Source organism: Uloborus diversus, chromosome 9 (assembly GCF_026930045.1).
Source record: "Uloborus diversus isolate 005 chromosome 9, Udiv.v.3.1, whole genome shotgun sequence".
In the NCBI taxonomy this organism is placed as follows: Eukaryota; Metazoa; Arthropoda; class Arachnida; order Araneae; family Uloboridae; genus Uloborus; species Uloborus diversus.
In genome coordinates, this window is record NC_072739.1 from 134,731,517 (window position 1) to 134,758,373 (window position 26,857).

Below are 26,857 nucleotides of genomic sequence, written 5' to 3' on the forward strand. Positions count from 1 at the left end.
AAATCTGTTGGTCAACATTTGCATCGGCTCTTATCAATCCGGTATGTTTCCAACAGTTTTTGATTGTGTCCTCACTTACACAGTCCCAGGCTTTTTTTGCAAAGTAAATTGCATCTTTCAACGTAACATCACATTTACGATTTTCATTTATATCCTCCACGGTTTTCTTTACCAAAAACCGTCTGTAATGGGCCTTAAACGATTTGATAATTCCTGCATCCATTGGTTGCAGAATTCCTGTGGTGTTCGGTGGCAAAAATTCTATTCTCACATTAGAGTTTTTTTAATTTGTGGCATGGTGCATTGTCGAGAATTAACAGCACGTTTCTTTTTTGCATTTTTCGCGTTGTTAAACACATTCACCCAGTCAGTAAATTCAACTTCATTCATCCACGCCTTTTTATTGAAACGATACTTCACATAGAGTTCCGGACGAAAATTTTTAAAGCAGTGAGGCTTTTTCGCTTTACCGATGACTTCTAAAAGTCGTTTGTCACTACCATCAGCATTTGTGCAGTGCACAGTTGTTATCCTGGTTTTCTTCTTCTTCACACCTTTTTCGGCTTTATTTGAAATCGTTTTGGAGGGCATCATCGCAAAGAACAATCCAGATTCGTCCATATTGTAAACATCTTTCAAGTTGTACTCTGCAATAATTTCAGCTAGCTATGTTTTCCCAGCATTAAGTTTTGCGACATCAACTGTAGCAGTCTCACCGTGACAAGTGTGCAAACACAGGCCATTCCTTTTTTTAAATCCGTCGAGCCAACCGTTACTGTACGAAAAGTTTTCAACGTTCAGTTCTTTGCCAAAAATTTTTGCTTGTTCCTTTATAACTTCATCAGTCACAGCACCGTGATTTTCGTTCACTTGGGTTATCCACATGAGTAGAGCATTTTCCAAATTTTCGTGCTTCCCAGTTTTTATCTTCTTGACTGTATGTAATGATTTCTGTAATCCTAACCACTTTTGTTTCTCCTGCAGAATATCTCCAACGGTTCTTCGACTAACTTTTTTTTCCAGAATATCGGAGAAATGATTGGCAATAGATTGCTGGCTTGCAGCTTGATTTTTTTCCTTAAACTCACAAATTAGAATTTTTTCGTGCACGCTTAAGATAGTTTTCGACATTTTTACACTGCGAAATGAGAGAGCAGGATGTTATAGAACGCTGATACCTAAACAAGAAACAACAGTCGTTTGCAAAACCTGCATAAGATGTCAAAGGTTTAGCCTCACCCCCTCCCTCCCCCAAGCCCCAAACCAGATCCAAGAAGGGGTAGAGAACAGCTGAGTAAAGGCGAAATGTTAAAATGAAGAGTAGAAACGTGGAAGAGCTGATAAGCTCAGGTTAAGAATTCTTGGAGACGTTGAAAACAATGCTCCTTGGGGAACTGAGCTTCGCAGGGGACGGATTAATGGTTAAATGGCCAGAAAGTAAAGGTGGAGAAGAATGTTGACAGAGAGCGAAAGAAAGCTGGACAATTACCTGGTGACTAATCTAGGGAAATTTGTAAAGGGCAACACATTGTGGGTAACAAGAAGAGGCAGGTGCAAGTGATGGCACATGCATGATTTCTGTGTACGTAGTCACGCTCTAGTAAATGGTTTATCTCCTACTTTGAACTGTCTGACATTCTTTGAATAGAGGGCATTGAAAAGTATCCATTGTATAGTCTATCTTCTCTAGTCCTGCTTTCAATATGGCGGTTTAAACAGTTATTTTAACATGCTGAGTATATAGTTTCCGTGGAAAAACAATGGCGGTTGGCGGACAGTGAGGTGGCGGTTTAATGAGGGAATTTGTACTACATTCCAATACGGAATGGGTTTTTTTCAGTCTTTCTTGGCGAACTAAGAGGGTGGCGGTTTTTCGGGGGGCGGTTTAACGAGGTTCGACTGTATTTGCTTTGTTTTATATTTTCTTATCTTGCAGAGATTTCATATAGTACAGGGAAATAGCATTTTAGCTGTTTTCAGGCATCGAGCAAGATAAAAACATATAAAATATTCTTTTTTTTCCCTTGAAAATTCTTCCCGTGCTCTTGAAAAAATAAGTTAGAATATAGTTAGAATAATTGTCATTTACTGTCAAGTATAACGCTTATTTGTGAGGCGGGAATATAAATATTTAATTTATGTCAACAACCAGATAATTTATTGAACAATTCAGTTTTGAATCGGATATGTACAATTTCTGAACATTTTGAGGCTTCGAGGAAAAAAGATGCAAACTTTGATTCTTTACAATTTTTTTTTTTTTAAACAGTGATGTTTTGATGAAAATAATTTCATGAATTCACAAATATTTTCAATATTTCAAGTGCATATAACATATTACTTTTCAAGAAAATCCAAACTCAGGAAATGGATAGGTACCGTAGCAAAAGAGGGTTGTAGTAAGTTTATGCTCTCTGACGCTGTTTTTTTTTTTTTTTCTGGTGCACTTAACAGTAGTTGGCACTTGACATCAGTTTAAGAAAGTAAAGGTACTGAGTTATTAAAGTAAGCATAAATAGTGTCTTTATCTCTGTTGTGCTGTGTATTTTCTCTGTATTGCGATTCCAGCGGTTGTATACGAAATTGTTCAAAGTTGTATGTAATATTAAATATTTATTTGCAATTAGATATATTTGTGATTTGTGCTTATCCAAGTTATTTGAGATAATTGCAATATAATGGCTGGAAGTGAAAAGATACTTAATTCTATAATAATTGCTTAAAATTGTATCTGTAAAAATTATCATAACCACAAAAGATTACATAATCTGAAAGGTTACTTATTATGTCATCCTACTTGCTGGAGTAGTAATTGCTTGTTAGTATTTTAAATAAAAAGCATATATGCCTTCAAGATTTTGATGCATAGAAAAATGCTCAACTAGCTACATAGATTTGAGGAAAAAAAGAAATCTCTTCAACTAACGAAATCCCTATAATAGCATATTATAGTGTATGTTATCATATTTTCTTATTTTCAAAAACAAAATTTGAAATGTTTTAATATTTGCTATTTTATATCCAAATGTGAAAAAGATAATTTATAATTATAAAGAGTATTTTGATATTATCGCAAATATGAGTTTAATGTAAACTTCTCATTAATATCTTTCAGTAATTTGATTTGTTTGCATCTGTTAAAAAAATTGACTTTTTCGATTACATAATTTTTAATTTTGTCTCAAGAATTATAGTTCAAGGTTAGGAACTTAACTTTAATAAAAGTTTAAATAGTTGTACAAGACTTTCAGTTGTATGTTGCCGTGGTTCGCTGATATAGGTATATCTATATATGATATTTTTCAAATTTATTTTTGGAACTAGGGTAGAATGTACTGTAATTTGGTAAAAAATAAAATGCATACTTGAAACATAATAGTAATGTTTATTATTTAGGTTTGTTTAATTACTGCCTGTTTTAATATCTATGTAATTTTCCCTGCCTTAGGTTCAAGTTGTGCCGCTTGTATGACCTCTTGATCTTTTCAGCAGGGAATCCTCGCTCAGGCTCTAGAGATGAATGTATCTGTTTGTCCACACAACAGAGCATCTTCGACCGTCTGGCTTTGAACCCGCAACTCTTTAGTCCACTTCACTGATCTATGATTTGGTAAGTTTGCTCAATAATAAAGGCAATTATACCTAAAAAGTTTTTGTACCGTGATTTTTAAAATTTTCTTTCGGACCAGTGATAAAAACCTTCCAATTGGGAAAACATAAAATTAGAGCAATGGCTAAAATGTACACATATTGTTAAAAAATACTCTTGTCCAATATTGAGAAAAATGTGTAGTCTTTACTTTTTTTTTTTTTTTTGGTTTTTGGATACAATTTCACTTATAGCACAATCTGTGCTGACATTTGTTTGCAAATTTACTTCTTGGTTGGCAATAATAAATTAAAACAGCTTTCTAATTTTTTAAAATAGAAAACATTTATCTGTTTTTGGAAATGTTAAAGCATTTCCATGTAACATAGTAAATTTATCTATGTTTAGAAAAATTATTAGGCTGAAACAACACATCTAAATTGATAATTTCTTTCCTGATACATGATTTGGGTCATTCTAAAGTTAATGCAACATGTAATGTTCAAGACTTTAAGTTGTAGGGTAGTTCTCAAAAGGTGGGAACAAAAACGTTGCTTTTGAGTCGTTTTTAAAATTTTGGAATTTGAAATCAATTTTGCTTTTATTGCATAGCATGTATACCTAGAACATCATACACAAACATAAAAAGACAGCAGGTATTTATGCAATTTAATAAATAGCAAATTTAATGATAGGTCTGTAGGTAACAGATTTTGGACAAACAGTTGTCCGGTAGGTAACAGATTTTGGACATCATCATAATGAAAGTTTCAGTTTTTGAACTTTTCCAGTGAAAATTTTATCTATTTTTAAATTCTGCAATGAAAAATAGAGGATTTATGAAATACATGAGTGACTTTATATACTGGTCTTAAAATAATAAAATTTTGTTATGGTTTTGTAGAATCCGAAAAGAAAAAAAAAACATCTATTTTGCCAGCGCAGGTGATCAAGTCGCCAAAACCGACGCTGTTGGCGAAAACCTGAATTCCTCTCTGGTAACCCTTTGCATATCGTACGCTGTGAGTTGTCGCCAATCAGGGTTTGCTTGGCGATTTTTGTCGCCTTTTTTGACTATTCGTTACATCATAACTTGAGTTTCTGTTATTTATGTAATGTTTAATGCATAACGTATTAATTGTGCAAAATAGCAATGGATTAAAGAAATTAACATTATAATAGCCTTTAGTTAGTAAGGTTACAAGATAGAAGAGCATATTATAATATTGAATAAATGGACAGAATTATCGGCGTCTAGATCGTAACGCAACTTGGACATCTCACATATATGTTTAAGAAAAGTGATTTTGCTTCAAAGATACTGCATAAAAACATATGAAAAAACTTTAAAATGATTAACAATTGATTTTAAGGATCGAAAAATACCTTTAAAACATATGAATCATATATTTAGTACTCAAATAATAGCATTGTCAAGATTGTAACTTTTAGACATACATGAAACTTCCAACTTCCTTCTTTTTTTTTAAATTTTTTACACAATAAATAATCTGTCCTTAATTTTTTAATTTGTAGAAAATATTATCAAAAAAATATTCAGTTTGGGATTCATACCCTTAATTTTGTTTTGAAACGGTTGTAAATAATTAAAAAAAAAATTTTTTTGATGGTACATTTGCCCAGTTAACGTTTTGAAAGTCCAAAATTGTGCCTTTTAGCAAAGAAAAAATATTTTTAAGGGTATTTGAGGAGCATTTTTTCCATAATTTTTAATATATTTAACAATTATTTCCATTTATCATTAATATTCCATAATTTTATTTTTCCATAATTCTTGCCTCTAAACAGTATTATTATTTAACTCGAAACATTTTTGAGTCAATTAAAATGAAAGTTATTTTGTGTTGAAGCTTCAAAGTCGAGGTCTGTGCTTGCTCCCACCTTTTGAGAACTGCCCTATAACCTTTTCCCCAAATTTTACTCCTAAGTTGAATGTAAACATTAAAAATGATAGGTCTGACATATTTTTCATTGATACATTGCTAAAATTAAGTACATTTTTTACTTTTTGAATGGGGTTATTGAAATTGTGTCCTATAAAACAACCATGTCCCAACAGCACTTTATTTATTTTTAAACCTTTTTTTTTTCTTAATGTTATAAATTTTTTAAAATATGTTTCTTTTTCTTTTCAACTCATTATTAACATATTATACTAACATGTTTTTAAAATAAAATTTCAAATTTATTTTTATTTTATGGAAGAAAATGTTTTGTCTCCTGATATTTGTCTCCTGTGATACTGCCTCCTTACTTCTTTAATTATTATAATAAGAATGTGTTACTTAAATATTGTCAACGATAGCTACGTACTTCTACAAGTTATTAATGTAAAGTAGCCATTTTTTTCGCATGTGCTATTTTTAAGAGTTCCAGGTGAGGAAAAAAAGAACTTTAGACATAGGTGTCTTTTTTATTTGTCCCCTGTGTTATTATTAAATTATAGAAAGGTTTAATTATTTTATTGTTTAACCCATGTTAAAACTTTCAGGTTGAGTTTAAAGGAAAAAAAAAAAAAAACATACACTTTTGCATTGTTTCCATTAATACAAGGGGAATTTTTAATACCATTTTGGCCCCCTGTGTTACCTTGATCTTGGTAACACAGGAGACGACAAAGTAACATAGGGGAACTTAATTGTTTCTAAGTTTGCTATGTAGTTAAATTTTAAAAGAAAAAACATATTTAGGTTGAAAGAATATGCAGTATTTTAAATTATATGAAAAATATGTCTGTTTAATATAATTAAGTTAAGAAATTGCAAATGTTTCTTTGGTTACAACCAAATTTTATCACAGATACATAAACAAAATTAAGGAGGATTAAAAGGCACATTTTTCTTCTCTTAAATTCCATTTAGATTTCTGTTGTAAGAATTTTTATCTCTTTTGGAGTTATCATTATATAAGTTCAGTTTTGGTACTTGGAAAATATTTTTAAGGAAAAAGAGCACTAGTTTTTTTTTTTTTTTTTTTTTTTTAATTTTAAGAATGGTATAGTGTTTAAAATAAGAAACAGGTTTTTACCTTAATGTTACTTTCTTAAAGACCTGCTTAACCTACAACAATGAGATTTTTAGTAAATTTGCCCTCTCTTTGTTGCAGAGTGCCAAGTATTTTCCTTTTTTCAAATCTGCATATTTTATATTTAATGTTAATTAGTAATGAATTGACATATATATATATATATATATTCATTTCTAGTTCATATTAATTTTTTTTACCTGGTTATTGTCAATTTTAAACGAGTTTGTAATTGTAAGGCTGATGCATATGGTCACAAGAATTATGAATTAAAAACAACAAGTTTTAAATTTAACATCTGAATATTTTCCTTTACATTAAAATTACTTTGACAGTCTGAATTAATTTTGTACTGTGTACAAATTATAACTTTCAATGTATTTAAAAAAGAATGTTTCTTTATCGATTATTGAACATTTAAATTTGTTTTCTATTTCGAAATTATTTTCTACATCTGATGACTTTTTCAGAAATTATTTTCCGCATCTATTTATTTCTGCATCTGGCAACTATTTTGAAGGCTTTTATATCATAGACTACTAGAAGCAATTATTTTAATAGCTGAAGTCAGTAGTAGCCCTGAGAAGAATTTTGTTTTCATGAAAAATAGTGTTTATAGTAAAACTAGTACCAGATTGTCTTAGTAAATTCAACAAAAGTGCACGATTCAGAACTTTTTGATTGTGAAGTATCTTTATTTGAATGACAAAGAAAATAGATGACTTACTTTAATACTCATTGTATTTTGAACTTATTCAAGCCTAGAAATATGTCTTTATATTCTAAATATTATTTAGAATATAAAAAATATTTCTATAAAATAATAATAAAATTATTTTTAAAAATTAGAAGAATTAGCATCTAAAGCCTCTAGAATTTCTTTTCCTTTTTGCTTGCAAAATACAACAATTAGAATTGTGAGCAAAAATGAGAAGTTTTATGGAATCTGATCTTAATTTAAGAAATGTATTGATCCTCAAAAATCCATACTCTGAACAGTAGTTTGATAGATCATTTTTGAAAGTAATAAAATTAACAATTTATGCAGAATAAACTACTTAATGATAAAATAGATTTTTTCTATTTAATTCAATCTAAATTTAATGGTGGTAAGCTAAATCTAAAATAAAAATTTCTTCAAAGTGATTTTCTTATACATTTAATCTGTATTGAATTTCTATCACTTGTAAATTTTCTGCTGTAATTACCTAGCTTAGGATTGTACTACATAAATTTGTTTGATATTGAACCTATAAGTCTTCTCTCTTTCTGTTTACAACAACAGAAGTACACAACCATTCGAAGAAAATCATTTATATCCGCAAATCAAGTTATGCATAATTTTTTCATTTTGTAATTTAAAAATACTTGCTAAAATAATATGAGGGATAATGTATTTGTATATAAGTTATTTTACAGTGTCTAATAATTGCAAGGGTAAATGGGGGCTACCACTAAAAGCCCACAGTGGTCCACGAGCAATCTTCATGTGAACTGCAAACATTTTAGTTGATGGTGAACAGCATCATTTTTGTAGCTGAAATTAAATTTATCAAAGAAAACTTTTGGAATCATATGATTTCATCACACATAATTGTTGTAAAAAAATATCTCCATTGTATGTGGTGTCATTTATTGGTTTGGGGAAAAGGTACAAGTTGAGAACTCCCCCCCCCCCCCAAGCCGAAAAGAAAGAAAAAAAAATGTAGGAATCTGCGAGAAATTTTTTGAAAATATAAATTTGCCAAAGTAAAGAGTCTTATCAAAGAGTAAGACATGATTTGGAAAATGTTTCGTTACTGTTATAATCAGCAGTGAAATAATTTTATAGTCTTTAATCATCTCCACTGGAGCAGCGAGAATTTTTACCTGAATGGGAGGGGAGGTCTATAGTCTTGATGTGTTAAATTTTATCTAATTGGTAGCAAATTGCTAACTCTACCGTTCTTCTACAGTAATAGAATTAGCAGTATATGTTGAAGCTAAGAAACTCTGGGGAGAGTTTGACCTTCAAACCATTCTTGTTGCACCACTACTTATGTCAGATTAACTACCAATTAATTAGCAATATCGTCATTTTACACGGATTTCATTACACACAGTTTAAGATTTGACACCGTTATTTCATTATATATGGATGAGTTTTGATTTATGCAGATGCAGCATTAAAGTGCATAAAGTTTTTTTAAATTTTCATATTTCAAACTTCTAAGATTGTTGTAATTGATAACAAATGAAAACTGCATTTTGGCATGCTTATTAGGGAGCTTGAGCCATTGGGAGACATTTTTAGAGCTCTTTTCAGAAGTAATGTTATTAAACTCACACAATTCATAGCTCACTTGAAAAAAAGCTTTTAGAAGTGACAAATAAGAACAAAACCAACAACAATACCAAAATTGATGATACTCGACCGAAAGCTTCTACATTTAAATTTTGAGCCATATTTTGACAGTGGATCTTTCTGATTTGTTTATAAAGGAAGATCCCATCATGGAAATGATGCAAGTGACCATGGATGTGCTCATGCCCCACAAAGGAAAAGCCCTGCATAGAAAAATGACTGCCAAAGGAATATCATAAACAGCTCTTATTCATATTCCCTAAGTTAATTCATATTTTTTTCATTCCATTGTGTATTTGTATTGGAAATAGTACATATTTTTTATCAATGCAACATAACCTTACCTATTTTAACATTACTGTTAAGTCTTCATTTACACGGCGTTTCTGTGGAACGTAACCCCTGCAAAAAACGAGAGTCCATTGTATGTAGTTTACAATTTACATGTTGGTTATAAGTAGTAATCCTTACTATGTGTTTGCTTTGCACATTGCAGAGTTTAAAAAAAAGTGTAATTATAATTTTAAGTGACTGCTTTTTTTCTCTCTCTCTTTAGCAAGTGTAAAAATTAAGTGGCATGCTGCGAATACAAATGCTATCAGCCGCAGAATCGGCAGGTACTTGCAGGAGCTGTAGATTGGGATCATCAGTCTCACAGTATCAAATAAAGGACACTGAATGGTCGAAACGAAGACAAAAAAGCTGATAATATATAAGCACAATATATATGTATATGTATGTTTTAATGAAACATATTTATATTATAAATAATATGTATGTTTTTTACATATTACCTAGCTGATAATATGTAAATAAAAAATGAATAAAATTTTTTTTCCCAATGAACTTGTAAATATATAAATTGTTCCAAAATATTAATTTAAGAAAAAAAATAAGGATTTTGATTATATCATTTATATGAACGAACAAAAACATTTATGATGTCAGTGGGAAGAACTATCATGCTTAAATCTGATCCTTACTCTTAAGAATAATGAATCTTAATTTCCCACAATCTTAACATTTGGCGTAAAAAAAGTAATTTGCTGCTCATTAAAAATCATAAAAAATGAAAGATATTACTGTCAGTAATCTAATTATAAAATAAATGATAAACCGTCAATTTTCCTCTAGTCTAGTAATTGTAGCCGTAAATTATATCGTTTTAAGACAGAAAGGTCGAGGAACTTTTGACCAGTGCGCTAGGAATAAAACACAAACGCACAGTTCTGGGTTTTATACCTCTAGTGCAGTGTCAAAGCTTCATAGCTATGGGTGCCACTTCTCAGTAAAGACGAATTCCGTTTTTTGAAAAAAAAATCGTCACACAGATTTCCATCCTTCAATTAAAAGAGGTAAAACAAAACCCTAAAACTGAAGGATGGAAGTCTGAATGCCGATTTTTTTTAAAGACTGAATTCTGTTTTAGCAGTATTGCCCAACACTGGCTAATAGCTACACATATAATCGGCCAGTGTCACCTGGCCCCATTGGCCAGTACTGGCTCGAGTATCGGCCAATGCTGCAAAAGAGATTGCTGCCCGGTATTGGCCAATTTAGTTCTGCCGGTACTGGCCAATGCTCGCATCAAGTATTGCCCAATATTGTTAAAAAGTCAACCGTTCGACGCTGGCCAACCCAACTTTAACCGATATTGGCCAAAACTCGCTCCGAGTATCTGCCTGTACTGGGGAAAAATTACCGGCCAACATTAGCCAATTTTGATTTGCCAGTATTGGCCAATACTGGCAACGAGTATTGCTCAATATTGTAAAAAAGTTAGCCGTTTTACGCTGGCCGACCCAACTTTACCCGAGATTGGCCAATTTACCAAACACCGTGGTTATGACATTGGCCGATACTGCTGTGCTGCTGGGGATCAAAATGATATATTCAACTTCAAGACTCACCCCCCCCCCCCTCCCAAACGGGTTTCCCTGCTTCCTGCTCGACTAAACTGTACTTATCAAGATGTTCGATGACTTTCCTGTATTGCAGATCTTTTCTATACTATATATATATATATATATAAAGCAGACGATGTTTCTTTCTTTGCACCCGATGACCGGAAGATCCCATAGCACCTACAGCTCTGAAACTTGGTACAAAACTCAAACGTGTACCACGGGGAGTGCACCTCGAAGCCCAAATTCTAAATTTCTAATTAGTTTTTTCTTAATCAAATGTTTTAAGTGATTTTTAGCCCTTTTTTGAATTTACTTCGACACACACCCCCAACCAATCGCGCCAGGAAAATATATTTTGTATTATACTGTAGGGAATTTAATTCCAAATATGATGACCGAAAAAACTTTAAAAATTGACCAATTTTTGAATTTTTTATGAATTTTTGAAAAAAAAAAAATTATTTTGCTGTTTTTCCCTGAGTTTAACTTTTTTCTAAACCCATCCCGCCAAAAGTGTGAGAGATTTTTTTCTGTAAATTTAGCATGCAGTAGTCAAAACATTTCTCTCTCTTCAGAAAAAAAAAAGTTTTCAAAAATATGAAAGTTTTTTTTTTACAATTTTTTTTTATGCAATTTTGATGATGAAAATTTAGTATGTAGTAGCAGTTAAAACATTTCACCTTCTTCAGATTTTTTTTTTTTTTTTTTCAAAAATTTTCAATAGCTCTATTTTACAATTTTTTAAATTCAAGTGACACATTTGGGGCGAACGCGAAGCAAACACTGCCGTACCATCCTTTACTGGAACCATTTCGCCGCATTTTCAGGCCCCTATTTGAGACTCTTCTGATGAGACCAGAACGCAGAAATTTTCGTCATCCAGTAAGCTATAATCACATACTTGAAATCCGAAATTTCAAGCTGTAGGTCATTTAGTTCCGAAGTTAAGCGAAAGCAAAGTTTCGCATTTAAGACACTCACTCACTCACTCATGATCATCAAAATAGAACTAGTACTTCCCATAAACTCAGAGAGGTGAAATTTGGTACAGAGTTAGGGTTTGATGGCCACATAAAGGGAAAACTATAAAAACTAGGCTAATCGAAAATCTGGAGTGACCCTGATTAGAAAACACAAGAGCCCAACCAAACTATTAGAGATCGACATATCGCCTTTACAAAAAATATTCAACTTGGTGTGCCGCTTCATTTGATGTCAAAAATCGAAAGTCTGAAGTATCTAATGAAGAACCCGCAGCTGGTCTAAGCTGTATTAGAGATATGGTAATGCAGGGTTCATACTCATTTTTAAAAGTAAAAATTAAGGACTTTTTAAGGACTCTCTCTCAAAAAAAAGGACTTATCGGGAAAATAACTAGATAGCTTTGCGTATACCATTTTAAAGTTTTCCGGGGGGGGGGGGCAAAGTATATGATACACATATTATATATATACACATGCACAAGTGCATCAGTTTCCAAAAAGCAGGGAGAGGCCCAATCAACTGGGATGTCCCATTATCAGTGAATAAAATTTTAAAATTTCACATCATAGTGATCCAAGAGGAAAATGGAGAACCCCCCCCCCCCCCCCAAGAAAAAAAGAGTTCTTAAAATCAAGCAGAAATGAGATGAGATCATGAGTGCCCTTTGAGTCCATGACATTCCAAAATTCAACAAAAAATGGCGAATTAACCAGTTTCAAACATAATACGAAAGTTTTTCCTTATTAATTAGGCTTGAAATGATTGGGTAGTAATTAATATAATAGATAGCACATATTGTTCTTAAAAAATAACATTTAATTCTCAAATTTCAGTCATAAAAAAAGATTAGGAAAATGGGGATAGCTGTAGAAAATTAGTTGCATATTAAAGCATTATCAATTAGCATACATGATTAGAATGAGAGGCAAATTGAAGGAAAATAACTAAAATCTTTTTTCTTCAAGATATTTAAACTAGTGTTTTGTTATTATTGCTTTTGATCTGTTATTGTTACTAAAATCCTATTTCGAACAATTTTGCTATATCATACTATTTCTCGCAAGTTTGTTTATTTCTATATAAATTTAAATTTTGAAAGAGAGAAAGCAATTTCTAACTCCTGAGTCCTTGAATAAAGCGGTTGATGGAGCCAGAGTTCAATCTTGGCTGTATCACTCAATAATATAAATATTTTATATATATATATATATATATATATATATATATATATATATATATATATTGGGAGAGGGGGTTTAACATTTCTTTTACAAAAAAACATTTGAAAATAAATATATATATATATATATAATTGATTATCCTTTTTCCTTGCAATGGAACTCATAGTTTGGTTTAAAAAACTTCATATTATTTCACGATTTAAAAAAAAAAAAAACTGAAGTTGCTTTATTTAATCTTTAAATTCCAAATAATTTTACAGGCTGTAAAGCCTAACCAAAACCTTTAGAGATTCACCATAAATATATTGAAAGCTTTTTCAAATACATAAAATAGTAACCATGACAAGTTTAAATACAATCAGAGACTGGGAGTTGGACCATATTTTTTCGATAGTCTTTTGCATTTTTTCTAAAATAAATTTAAGAAATAAAAATATTATTGAAATAATGAAAAAAATAAACAGATATAAAGTAGCATATTGTAAAAAAACCTTCCAACATTTAAAAAGATTGAAATATTTGCAGGATGCAAAAAGATTGCAATCTCAAACAAGGCAAGCAATTTTCGGCGAAGCACGTGTTTAACGTGGTCGGCATGTCTCCAAAACATACGTTTTCGGCACATATCGCGGATTATAAAGATTTGAAGGGGTAAAAACGAAAAAAATAAGAAAAAGGGGACCAAACTTGATACAGTGGTTAAAATATTAAGGAAATTTTCAGAAAATTAAGGACTTTTTAAGGGTTTTTTAGGGACCTTAATTTTGCTTGATGAAATTAAGGGTTTCTTAAGGGTTTTTTAAGGAAGTACGAACCCTGTAATGGGATGGGATTTTATCTTCTTCATTCCAATCAGGGGGAAAAAAGCTTTCCTCCTTCTGTGACGTCATGATAGGGTGAAACTGACGTCATGAATGGATTTCGATTGGAGTTTCGCTGTATCTATTTTAACGAGTTTTTTTTTTTTTTTGAGCTATTTAATTTAAAGAATAAAGAGCACAGTTTTTTGAAAACTGGTGATAGATCTTAAAAAATTTTATTAAATTAATATTGATGTAGACAGATATAGATTGTTTAATACCGCCACCAAATTTATTTAAGCAACCGCCGAAGGCGGCAATCTTTGCGTAAAAAGGCGAATGATAATATATAATGAGATACAGATTGATTTTTATTTATATCATCGCCAAATTTATTCAAGCAGCCGTCGGAAGCGGCAACCTTGGCGTACAAAGGCGAACCAGCTGGTCGCCGTAGTCGGCTAGTAATGTATAAGATATAGCTGGGGTGCTCAGCTCCCTCCCCATGTGCGGTGGCTCCCCTCAATTTTATCACCCCTACCCACTCCAAAACAAAAAGCGCCACCATCTATTAAAAAAAGTATACAATCCTTATAATTAAAAACTTCTGTAAAAATTTCAATGGCATTGTCTGCCTTATGATACCCCCCCCCCCCCCCCAACCCATACAAAGGCTTCCTGCTTTTGCTATTATTATTTGCATAAATTGCTGTAATTTTCGCCTTTTAAGATGCGACAGGCCATGTCAGCCTAATCGAAAACTAGGGGCCCAGGCCTGGGGGGGGGGGGACTCCGAGAAAAACGAAAACGTAGTTAAAGTAGCGTTTACTCTTTTAGTATTTGCTGTTGTGCCACTTAAAATAGATTTAATTCGTCTCTAGTAAGTAGTTTTATTTTTTTCTTTCCTTTTCTTTTTTTTTGGGGGTGTGAGGGGGACCGGCGACATAACTGACAAGGGGCCCACCTTGGCTCTCTGTGGCTCTGCCAAACTGTCCGATGGCTTTTTACGATTTAGCTAGGATTTCTCTCTCTCTCCCCCCCCCCCCGCCCGAAAAAAAAGTGCGATGGCACCACACAGTTTTATCGCGCCTCCCCTCAAGCACGACTTTCTACGGAAGAGAATACTCTTTTTGCAGACCCCGAAGTGTTTTTTTTTTGGGGGGGGGAGGAGGAGGAGTAAGAGATAAGGAATCAAAAATTGAAAAATTGGGAAAAGTAGAAAAAAAAATTACTTACAAAAGTTGGAAAAAATAGGAAGAGATAGGACTGCACACACGTCAAGAGGAAACAAATTTAGCGTAAACTTTATTTCTAATGTGAAATACACTAACAGTTTTTTTGATTTGAAACTGTCCCAAAAATAAACTTCAGTACTTTTGAAATATTAAAGGGATTTAATGAAAGACCGAGTCTCAAAAACAAAAAGAAAGAAACAAGCTGACAATTATCAGTATGAAAAATAAACTGGTTGAAACAAATATATTAATTACAAAAATATGAAAATAAAATCCAAACGAAGAAATACCTTTCAACAATACAGTAATAAAAATTTTAAGTGTGAAAGAATAAAATGCAATACAGCGATCGCAAAAAAAAAACGAGCTGATGTGTGCATCACATGACTTCCTTTTACTCCAATTTAATGTCATTTTCCCATTATTGGCAGTTTTAATATGATTCAATAGTTTACTCTCTAAATATCACCAACAGTGGCCAAATGAAAACCATATTTAAAAAAAAAATCGCCAAATTTGTCGTCAGGTTGGCGACAAAGCTTGGCGATTAAAAGACTGGCGATATATCGCCAAGTGTCCGCCAAATTATAACACCACTTGAGTTTACATCGAAATTAACAATGATTTCTCTCCAAAAAGGGGCAAAAGACCCCCTTAGGAACATCCGAATGCAACCAAAAGGGAAAGTGCACAACTAGACCCCACTAGGAGTCTACATACCAAATTTCAACTTTCTAGGCCATACCGTTTTTGAGTTATGCGAGATAGATACACACATACGCACATACATACATACATCACGAGAGAATTCGTTGTAATTAACTCGGGGGTCGTGAAAATAAATATTTCGGGTGTCTGTACGTTCCTAGCCATATATCCACGTGTGATCGGGTCGAAAAAAAACCTCAACATTCATTCCGGGGGTGAGAAAAATGGAAATTAACTCCGTCAGACCTGGTGTCCAGTATACGGGACATACACTTTAAACAGCTGCTAATCATTTAATAATTGACTTAATTACCGTATTTTCGGGATTAAGCGCCGCACCCAGTATAAGCGCCGCATCGAAAATTATCGTCGCCGGAAAAAAAAATTAATGTACGCGCCGCACCCATTATAAGCGCCGCGCCCGCTATAAGCGCCGCATCCAACTTAACGCAACTTAAAAGCGCAATTTAGACGTTCAGAAACTTGCAATAAAATGAAAATAAAATTTAAAAGAATATAATTAACATAACTATATTATTATTACTATAATTAAAATTTTCGTACTTTGGGAGGAGACATTGGTTGGTTATCCAGAGCGCGGGACGCGGACCCTTCTCCTCATGGCGCTCCACGTTTTTTTAAGTGGTCGGCGCCACTATAAGCACGCTTTTTTCAGTGGGTCGCATCCACTATGGATCGGCGATTCAAAATCCTTCGAAATCGCTGTCCTCGCTGTCGGACGCAAATAGTCCTAGAAAGTCTGCATCGAGCTCCGGGCTGTTTTCCTCGTCATCGGAGCCATCGTCCTCCGCAGCAACATCCGGGACTCGGGGAATGATCTCCGCCTCGGTGAAGCCGGAAATTATGGTGCTCGGCTTTACCGCATTCCAAGCTGCAGCTACCCACTTCGCCACTTCCGCGAACGACGCTTTCTTCAGGTTGCCGCCTTTCGTGTATTCGTGCAGTCCGTTCACCATCCAGGACTCCCATTGTTGACGCATGTGGCTCTTAAAACTGTGATTGGGGGCCAAATCCAAGGGCTGCAACTTTTTTGTAAGCCCACCTGGTATGATGGCCAGGGACGCCAAACATTGCCGCGCCGCTTCCTTCACAGGGTCGGTCTTGTGCGCCGCCATGGAGTCCATAATCAACATTCCACTTGGTTGGAAAAAAGCGCCTTTCCTTTTTCTCCAAACTTCGTTAAACCAGTCTGACATCAGGGCCTCATTCATCCACCCCTTCTCGTTGCAGCGGATGACAACGGTGGACGGGAAAGACTCCTTCGGGACCGTTTTCCGCTTAAAAATCAGCATAGGCTTCAGCTTCTCTCCGCTAGCCGTGCAAGCCAAAACACACGTGAATGATGTTTTTTCATGCCCTGTGGTTGTAATGGCGACGCTCTTCTCACCGGTAGATGTGACAGTCCTGTTGGGAGGGCAGTCGAAAGTCAAAGGGACTTCGTCCATGTTGATAAGCTGATGAGGCTGAAAGTTGTTTTCTTTCTTCAGCTTCTCGACGTAGTCTAAAAACTTTTTTTCTGCTCCATCCAATCAGCTGGAAGACTCTGCCCCACAGTTGTTCGCTGCCTGACGGACAAATGATTCCGCTTCATGAATCTGAAGCACCAATTCGCGTTGCCTTTGAAGTTGGAAATATTCAAATTAGCAGCGATGCACCTGGCTTCTATTCGAATCCGGACAGTCGAAACGGAAATTCCTTTAGCTCTCTGCTCCACTACCCACTTCTTCAGGTCCCGTTCTAAATCCGGCCAGTGAGCTGATCTTCCTCGTCGGGCACGTTTTGTCTTCGGCATCGCTTCGATCGTTGATTTTTCGGACCTCCAACGCCGAACACATCTTTCATCAATTCCGAATTCCCGGGCAGCAGGACGATTTCCGATCGCTTCAGCCTTAGCGATAACTTCCAACTTGAAAGCTGCAGTGTAACTCTTAAGTCGTTTAGTAGGAGCCATTTCAGATGAAACTCGATGTAAAAACTTTAAGAAAGAAAAGAACGCACGAACGACAGCAAAAGCGACGATGTGAGTGAATAAAATTGGGGATGGGAGACGGAGAAACAAGTTTTCAATTAGTAGGTCACTTGACCACCCCGAGCAACCCACTTTGTTGAAAGGGGTGATTCCCCTTTAGAAAACTGGAAGTTCCACCCCCCTCCCCTGCTAGTCTTGCTAACAAGCTCCTTTCCTTGACCCTCCGTCCCCCTTCGCTTCGATGAGGCTTCCTCGCCGCTCACGTCATTCAGCGCTCACGTGGTTTAGCGTTTCTCTCTATGGTGCAACACCAGCAATCGCTGACTCACCTCCCCTCATGGCTACCCCTCTTTGCTTTGCTTGTCGCTCATTTCGCAAAACGAAAGGGAAAAGTGTGGCGCCATCTATTGGTAAAATGTTCAACTTTTTTGCAAACTCGGATTTTTTTTAAAACTTGATCGGGGAAAAAAAAAAAAAAACACTATACCCGCCGCTCCCATTATATGCGCCGCATCCACATTTTTGAAACTTTTTTTCTTGTATGCGCCGCGGCGCTTAATCCCGAAAATACGGTAGTTGATTTTTTTTTTTGCAGTTGACTCTTTACATTCTACTTATTATAATCTGTGAAATAATTTTTCATTTTGGGATTGACAACACTGACATATAAGGATTGAGAGATAGAGAGTGGCTCATTTTTCCAACCATGGATTTTCATCTGAAAAGCGAGGTTTTTTTCCTGATTTTTTAAAAAATATAATCTTTAATTAATCATTTCAAACGCTTATATTATGTTTTATAATTGTTTGTAGAACATTTTATAATGAAGTTTTTTCTGTATTTTATCGTTTTTGTATATGAAATATTGATTTCAAAAATATAAGTCCGGAATATTGGACGTGCCATAACTCTTTTAATTTTTGTCCCACAAACTCAAAATTTTGTCTATAAGATACCCTTTACCATAGTATACTGTGTACCAAATATCGACATTTTTGGTACATTGGTTTTCATAATTCCGACTGAAGGGGTTAACGCCGATTTTTGAGTGAAAATTTTTTCGTGAATACAATACTTCCTTTTTTGTAAAAGGATACCTAAATGTATCAATATGTGCACAGCAATATATCACGGTATTAAAATTCTGATATCGCCCAGCCCTAGCTAAACATTTAATTTTGTATTTTATTTTGCTTCTTTAGCTATTTTTGACACTTTTATGAGATGGCTCTTTCATTCATAAGCTCAGCTTTTGTATTGAAAAAAAATGTTCCACATAACTAAGAAATACACACGTGTGCCATACCTTTCACTTTCTCTGCTATTAAGATTATTCCTTTCAATTTATTGTCAAAAGTTTCAATATTAATAAGGAATACATTCAGTAAAAGAAAATTGATTTCCTTTTATTGAAACTATGATTAAAAGAAAAAAGCAGGAAACTATGTATGCAAAAGGGTGCTCCAAGAAATAAAGAATGTTGAGCTAAACAAAGTAATACAATATTAGTTTAAAAAACTATTACTTTACAAGTATGAGTCATCTTTTACTTTTTCAGACAACAATGTTAAAAAAATGTCAAAACGCTACCGCAAAAACACAAAGTCTCCTTATTCCATTTACAAATAATGCATCCATGGTGGAAATACTTATCCTTCCTTGAAGAAAGAAGAAACTATATAAAGCAGCCAATCTTTTTTATTAAGCAATGATAAACAAACTTACGTAACTATAGCTTTAAAATTTGATATTTACATTTATTTGATATTTACAATTCATGAACAATATTCTTACTCACATAAATGCTTAAATGAACAATAAAAACATAATTAAAAAAAAAAAGAACTATGCTTGAAAAGAGTACCTTACTTAAACAAAAAAATCAAATTAGAAAACAAAATCTTCAAGCTGTATAATAGCTTGTGTCTTGCTAGTGTCAACTGTTGAGATAGTTATTAAAAACACTGGGGAAAAGTTATTCCGAACATTTGGAATATCCCTATTGTTTTGAATTAAATTCCCATGTTGTTCATCGACCAGTGGCCTAATTTGAATATTTCAAACTTTCCCAGAATTTGGGAAAGCAAAAAACTCTTAGGATTCCTGTTAATACTATCTGCTAGCCTTTAATCAGTATTCCTGAAATTGGACACAAACTTAAAATGTTCATCTTTGCACACATAAAATTTAATCCAGAACCTATACTGTTGTGGTCACTATTTATAATATGATCCCCTACATACAAACCCTGAACAGAACTTCCTACCTCACAAAAAACTAGATCCAAAATCACATCCTGCCCAGTTCCCTGAGTCACAATCAAAGAAAGTCACCAATTACTTTCAAAAACTCTTCCACTCTACCATTACTGGGGTAAAAATTATTCCAATCAATGCCAGGAAAATTGAAATCCCCCATTATGATGGCAAATTTCTTAGTGGACTGGACATGTCACCAAAAATATGACATGTCTGTTCATCTCCTCCCTGGTGTAAATTAGGTGGCCTATAAATGTTTCCCAAACACAATGTTTTGCCCTTTATTGCTTACAAACTCCAGCCAAACCACATAAATATCACTAAGGTTTATCATTTATGACCAATACATTACCATAGCTGCCAACATATCAATTTTAAAAATCTTACAATGCATGCCGTGGGTGTATTTGTGCTTTTTTAACCAGCACACAACAAACCGTTAAAACTAAAAACATTATATTTTCAAATTTTTACTTGTAGTTAATCAGCAAAGAAAAAAAAAAAAGGATTCACAAAAGAGAAACATAGGATTACAACAAGCAGTTAGTTTCAAAAAGGCAGGCCCTGTGCATTTAAACATTTAAGAATACAAGGGTGCACTTTCAAAATATTGTCTAATATTTTTCTGTAAAATGCATCATTTAATATTAATCTTCAAAAATATTCTTTTGGAAGAAACTAATAACTTGCTGTATTATATTCCTTCTTTCGTAAATGAATGCAGTCAGCTGCTTTTGCTGAAACTACTTTAACTGAAACTTAAGCTTTCTTAAGTTGCTAACTTAGCAACATTCAAAAATTTTATTTCAATAACTTATTCAAAACAAAAGTTTTTTTTTGTAAGTTCTTAATGATTAAAATGTGATCCAGGTTATTATCAGACAGAGAAATGCAGAGCTGTGTCCTCGTCTTTCGGACACTACTGAATATTCTTTCGCACTCTGCATTGCTGTGAGGTATGGCTAGAATGGAAAGCATAGAAAAGGAGAGCCTTTCATACTTCAATGAACCATTGACATCAACTCATTTCTTCAAAGCAGCCTATTTTTTATCGATCCTCTCCCTTTTTAGCACAAAATTGGGCAAATTATGTATTTGCACAGAGCGAAATTCACTTTGGAGCTTTTCTTAGGCTCTTCATCTGCCGTTTCTCTACTCTTCTGAAGCAACATAACGGGAAATTCATTAAAAAAAAGCAATACCAGAGATCCAAAACCTAATTATCTTACAATTATTCCATAAAATCTTACAAACTTACAATACCTCCAGAAATCTTACAATGTAAGGCTAAATCTTACAAATTGGCAGCTATGTATTACAAATTTGACTCTGAAGCGCCCAAAATCAAGCCACTAACCATTTTGACCCCAGTAGAGCTCAGATGCAGGCTAGCAATCCAATCAAGCAGTGTTGCCAGATTGGGGGAAATTTCCCCTTTTTGAGGAAATCTGGTGCTCTCTGGGGAAATTTTGGGGAAATGGGTTTTGAGGGGAATTCTTTGGGGAAATTTTTTTTTCTTGGGGAAAAGCTGGGGAAAAAAAAACTTCGGGAAAAAAAGAATTTTTTTCGTATTTAAATTCGCGTCACGAAGTAGTAGTTAAATTGTTTGTATCATACAGCGTTGATTTAGCTTTCTCAACTTTATGGAATTCGCATTTCACATTATGTGGAATATTATTCGCATTAATGTTCTGTGTGAGTAGCTAGTTGATATGTGAAACAGGTAAAAATAAGTGATGAAGAACGTCCTTGGATAAATATATACAAAAATCATAGTTTAAATGTACATACAGAAGCAGAGTAATAAATGCGAGTAGAAAAAAATATTTGGCTATTTCTTATCTCACGGTCAGGCACTTCTATTTATGACTAGTGGCACCTGCACGGTTTTGCCCATAGTAGAAAATGAAAAGGTCTTTTGGTTCCCCTGTATATTTACAAATATTGCATGATGAATTTCTCGCCAAATGGCTTGCCCACGTTACGGTTCCACATTATGATAACTTGGTAATTTACTCGTCCATCTTATGATAATTTTGCTCGGGAAAATGTTCTTAAAATTGGAATAGAAAAAGAATAAAATGGAATTTTCGAAAAATCGCTTAAAGGTGCACACTCCCAATTTACGAACTAATTCTCTGCTAAATTTCATGAAAATCAGCCGAATGGTCTAAGCACTATGCGCGTCACAGAGATCCTGACAGAAAGAGAGATATCTAGACAGAGAGACTTTCAGCTTTATCATTAGTAAAGAAATATAAAGACGAAAACAAAGCGAAAACGGGAAGAAAAAAAAAGTTGGGGAATTTTGTAAGAAAATTTGACTATTTGGGGAGAAAAAAATTTTTTTTCAAGAGGACAAAAATATTAGAGGAAGTCGATTCGTTTTATGAAAATATTAGTGGAAAAATAATTTTTGAATTTGGGGAATTTTGATGGAAAACATCGCTTTTTGGGGAAAAATTGGAAGGGAATTGGGGAAATCCGGATTTGACCATCTGGCAACACTGCAATCAAGCTTACTAAAATTGCAAACATCCACGGACCTGATACTGCGCATTTCGCGAATTGAAATTATAGTATAAATTTAGAAATATACGAATGAATTTAAAAAGGTATATTTTGACAAAAAAGAACTCATTCACTATTATTCTTCTTGAACTCAAGTTCAAGAAGAATAATAAGAAAAATAAGAAAATGAGGAAAGATCTAGACTGAGGTAAATCATTATTGCCTAGAACAGTAATGAATTAGTAACTTTGCTAATAATGTAAAATTAAAATTTAGGTAAAGAAACTGAAACACTTTCTTGCACATGTAAAGGATGGAACGGCGTACTCTTTAACTCTGGTAAAAAACCAAAAAGTTTTTTTTTTAATTACCTTCACATGGCTCGATGCGAAATAGACTTCTACATACAATGCATTAATAAGCGACAAATTGCAATGTTTGGTCTTGTGAGTCTCTGGCTGAGGTACAGAAATAGCTTTGGTTAAAAAAAAAGAAAGAAAAGAACATATGAGCAAACCTATAAAGAACATAACATATGTATACTAAAAAATAATAGCAAATAAAATAACTAATATAAGTTAATGAAATAAGCTTCAACCTGGAAAATAATTGCTCCAATGGACTTATTTTTATGGAAGTTCACAGTTCATATCCTGTACTTTTCTTCTCTTGCAGTGAATTTTCAAAGATTAGCCAGAATTTCAGACTATTCATCCAAGATAAGTTCAAGGATATACAGGATCCCAGCAATTTCTTTTCTTTTAGCAATTAAACCTCGGTTCCGACTATGGAGAACATTATTTAGTACTTTCAGGTTTACAAATTGGTAGATCTCTGAATTTTAAATCACTTTTTAACAATTTTTAGACTTCAGAAATTTAACAATAATTAAAATTCCTTTTTTTTAATGTACTAACAGCAGCCTCGGAAAGCAACAGAACAACAGATGTCTATTTCCACTTCATTTGTAGTATTATGGTGATTAATTAAGAGTTAGGGGGCATAACAAATAAAAAAAAGATGACGGAAATCTCTCTACCCCCCTTGAAAACACAAAAGGGTGGGAAAAAACATTTGCATGTAATAACTACAAATATTTTGAAGAGGTTGGGGGGAATACAAATACTTTTTTACACAGATAGAAAAAGATTTTTGACTAAACAGCTTGAATTGGACTACACTCATCACATGTTGTAACTAGTTTTTCAATGGGGAAAAAAAGAAGCAAAATAACACTTATAAAAATGATGACTTTTTTTTTTTTTTCATGATATACACTCAGGAACATTGAAAATAGCATCCCAAGAAAGAAGAAAGGTACAATAGCAAAACTTTGTATGTAAGAATGACATCTGATATGCAAATGATCCAAGTTTGGTGTCAGTACGTATGACCGTCTGCCCACAGTATCGGTGCAATCGGGAAAAAGGTGCTATGTAAACCAGTGCATAATTTAAGATTTATAAATGTTACGATTACATTCCGATTTTTGTAGAACCTTAATGAGTGAAGTATGCCTGGTAGGCGAGTAAGAAAACGTTTCTCACAATTAAGCGAGTTTGAGAGAGGTTGATCATCGGCATGAAAATTGCGGGCTGGTCGACGAGCCATGTTGCTTCCCAGGTAGATTGTTCGGAGAAACTGTTAGATGCAATGAACACGAAATGGTACTAACGTGCGAAACCTGGGTCTGGAGCGACCAGGAAGGGGACGAGAAGAGAGGATCGAAGGATCGTCCGGCAAGCGCTCATGGATCCTACAGTGACTTGTTCCACCATACAAGCAGACGTAGGGGCAGCAGTTGTTTCCCGAACCATTTCTAGGCGTCTAGCAGAAGTGAATCTGCAGTGCACCTTTAGCACCAAAGCATAGGAAATTCCGTACACAATGATGAGAAGCCAGAGTGATTTGGGATGTCATTGACTGGTAAAAGGTGGTGTTCAGTGATGAATCTCGGTTCGTTTTGGGCTCAGATGATAACCGCGCACGGGTGTGGAGGCGCCATGGAGAAAGGTAACAGCTCACCGATCGCATGACACACTGCCCACACTGCGGGTATAATGGTCTGGGGTGCCATATCCTATGATAGTCATTCTAGTTGTGGTACGTGGAACCTGAACAGGTCAGCGTTATGTTAATGAAATTCTGCAACCACATGTAAGGCCGTTCCTATATGGTCTCCAAGGGGCAATTTTCAAGCAAAAGACAGTGCTCGGTCACATACATCTAGAGTTGCTCAAGATTTCTTAAGTCCTTTTGAGACTCTTCCATGGCCAACCCGCTCCCCTGACATGTCCCCTATAGAGCATGTATGGGGTCAGCCGAAACGCCAGAAGCGGCTGTGCTACTTTGTGCAATATTTAGAAAAATCTGTTCAAAATTCGTGGGTCCATCTACTTCAGGACAACATCAGACGATTAATTAGCTCAATGACGGACTGTGTTGCGGCTTGCATTGCAGCAAAAGGGGGTTCAACGCGCTATTGAAATAGCACTGAATTTATCTCATTTCTCAGCCTGTATTTGTTTAATTGTCTAGATTTTGGGAATCCAATGTATCTCTCACCTACATTATTCTCTATATTAAATTTCACTTCCATCAGATAATTCCTTCTTGGGGCACAATTTTCAATATTCCTGAGTGTATCATAAAGATAGTTTTTTTGTCTCAGAATTTTAATGTAAATGCAGCGGTGGGTTGACTTGTCGCTAATGTTGCAGTTGCAAGGGTCAACACAGCAGAAAGACCCCCAACTGGATCCAAAATGGCACATGAAAAATATATCTTTCTTAGTTCCATTCATCCCTACGCCCCCTCCCCCCCCCCCCCCCAAAAAAAATACATTGCAGCAGGCTACCAAACCAGTGAATCAACCACTGTGCAGGGCTGTAGTTTTGGCCATGCCACTGGTAAAAACTTGTTTAAACCAGCCAAAACTGGATTTAACCAACATAGAAGTGGCCGAAACTGCATTGTATAAAAGTACACTAATATGTGTACACATACAATTTGCATGCATAATGTTGTACATTTTAATGCATAATTAAAAGAAAAATAGGATGTGTATTTATCATAATTGAAATAATTTTTAAAATTGATTTGTAACTTTTCTTATATTAACATTAAAAGTTGTTCACAACAAAGACAAAGGACACCCGTTATTAGGAATACTAAACAGCCTTCAATATAAACTAATAGCTATTCTTCCATGTGTTAAAAATAAGTAATATACTTTCATTAACTTAGAAATTAATTTTGTGTGCATAAAACTATAACAAGTACATAAATTGTGCTTTTTATATTTGCCTTTTGGAACATGGCGTAATTTATTGCTTACATAAGGTGTAAAATTAACTGTTTACTTTAAATAATGAATAGTGACTCATTATGGAATTGATGTTTCATATTTCTTTTAATCATGTACTCATTTATTTTGATTTTAAACTTTATTATTTCCTATATCCATGTCCAATGGACAAAACTGATTTTATCTAAGCGGGTTTTAACCGGTTTTATCCATGGTTAAAACCACCATTTGCCAAAACTCTTACAATCCTGCCACCGTGCGAGTGGATTGATTTTCCCTTTGAAAAAATCTTCAGTCTGATAAGCATTACCTTGATCATTAGATACAAAAAGGAAAAAATTAATACTTCAAAAATTAATACTTCTTTTTTAATTTATTTCCTCCAAATTTATTCGTTGCATTGATTTAGATACAACTGCAGGATTCATCCCAAACTGTGCAAGGTGTGCAAAATTAAAATCGGTGCAGGCTCAGAATTCAGAGAACATTGGTGTTATAGAGTAACATAGCAGAATAAATAATTAAGTAAAGCTTTCATGTCAATATGATGCAATAGAAGCAGTAGTTATTATTTTGCATAATGCTTTCATCCCCCCCCCCCCCACTAAATACAAAATTTCAAACTGCTCAAGATATTTACACATTCAATTGTTTTCTAAGTGATTTAAAAAGTAAAAGCCTTTGTGAACATTTAGAGGTAAATCGGATATAATCAAGAATATTAACAAAATAATAACATTATTAGAAATCAAAGTTCTTAATATACATTTTTTTGTATTGCCAAAGCACAGAAAGAATTTTCACCCAAGCTTTGGGTCAATACAAGCATAAAAGTACATTTATGCTTGTATGTATCTTAACATCTAGGATCAGCAGAACAAAGGTACACCCTGAACCCAGTTGCTGAAAATCTTTTGCACTCAAGAGATTATAAGGAGAGATAATATTGAAGCAAAATATTTATCACAACTTCTTGAAAACATTTTTTTTTTAATTTA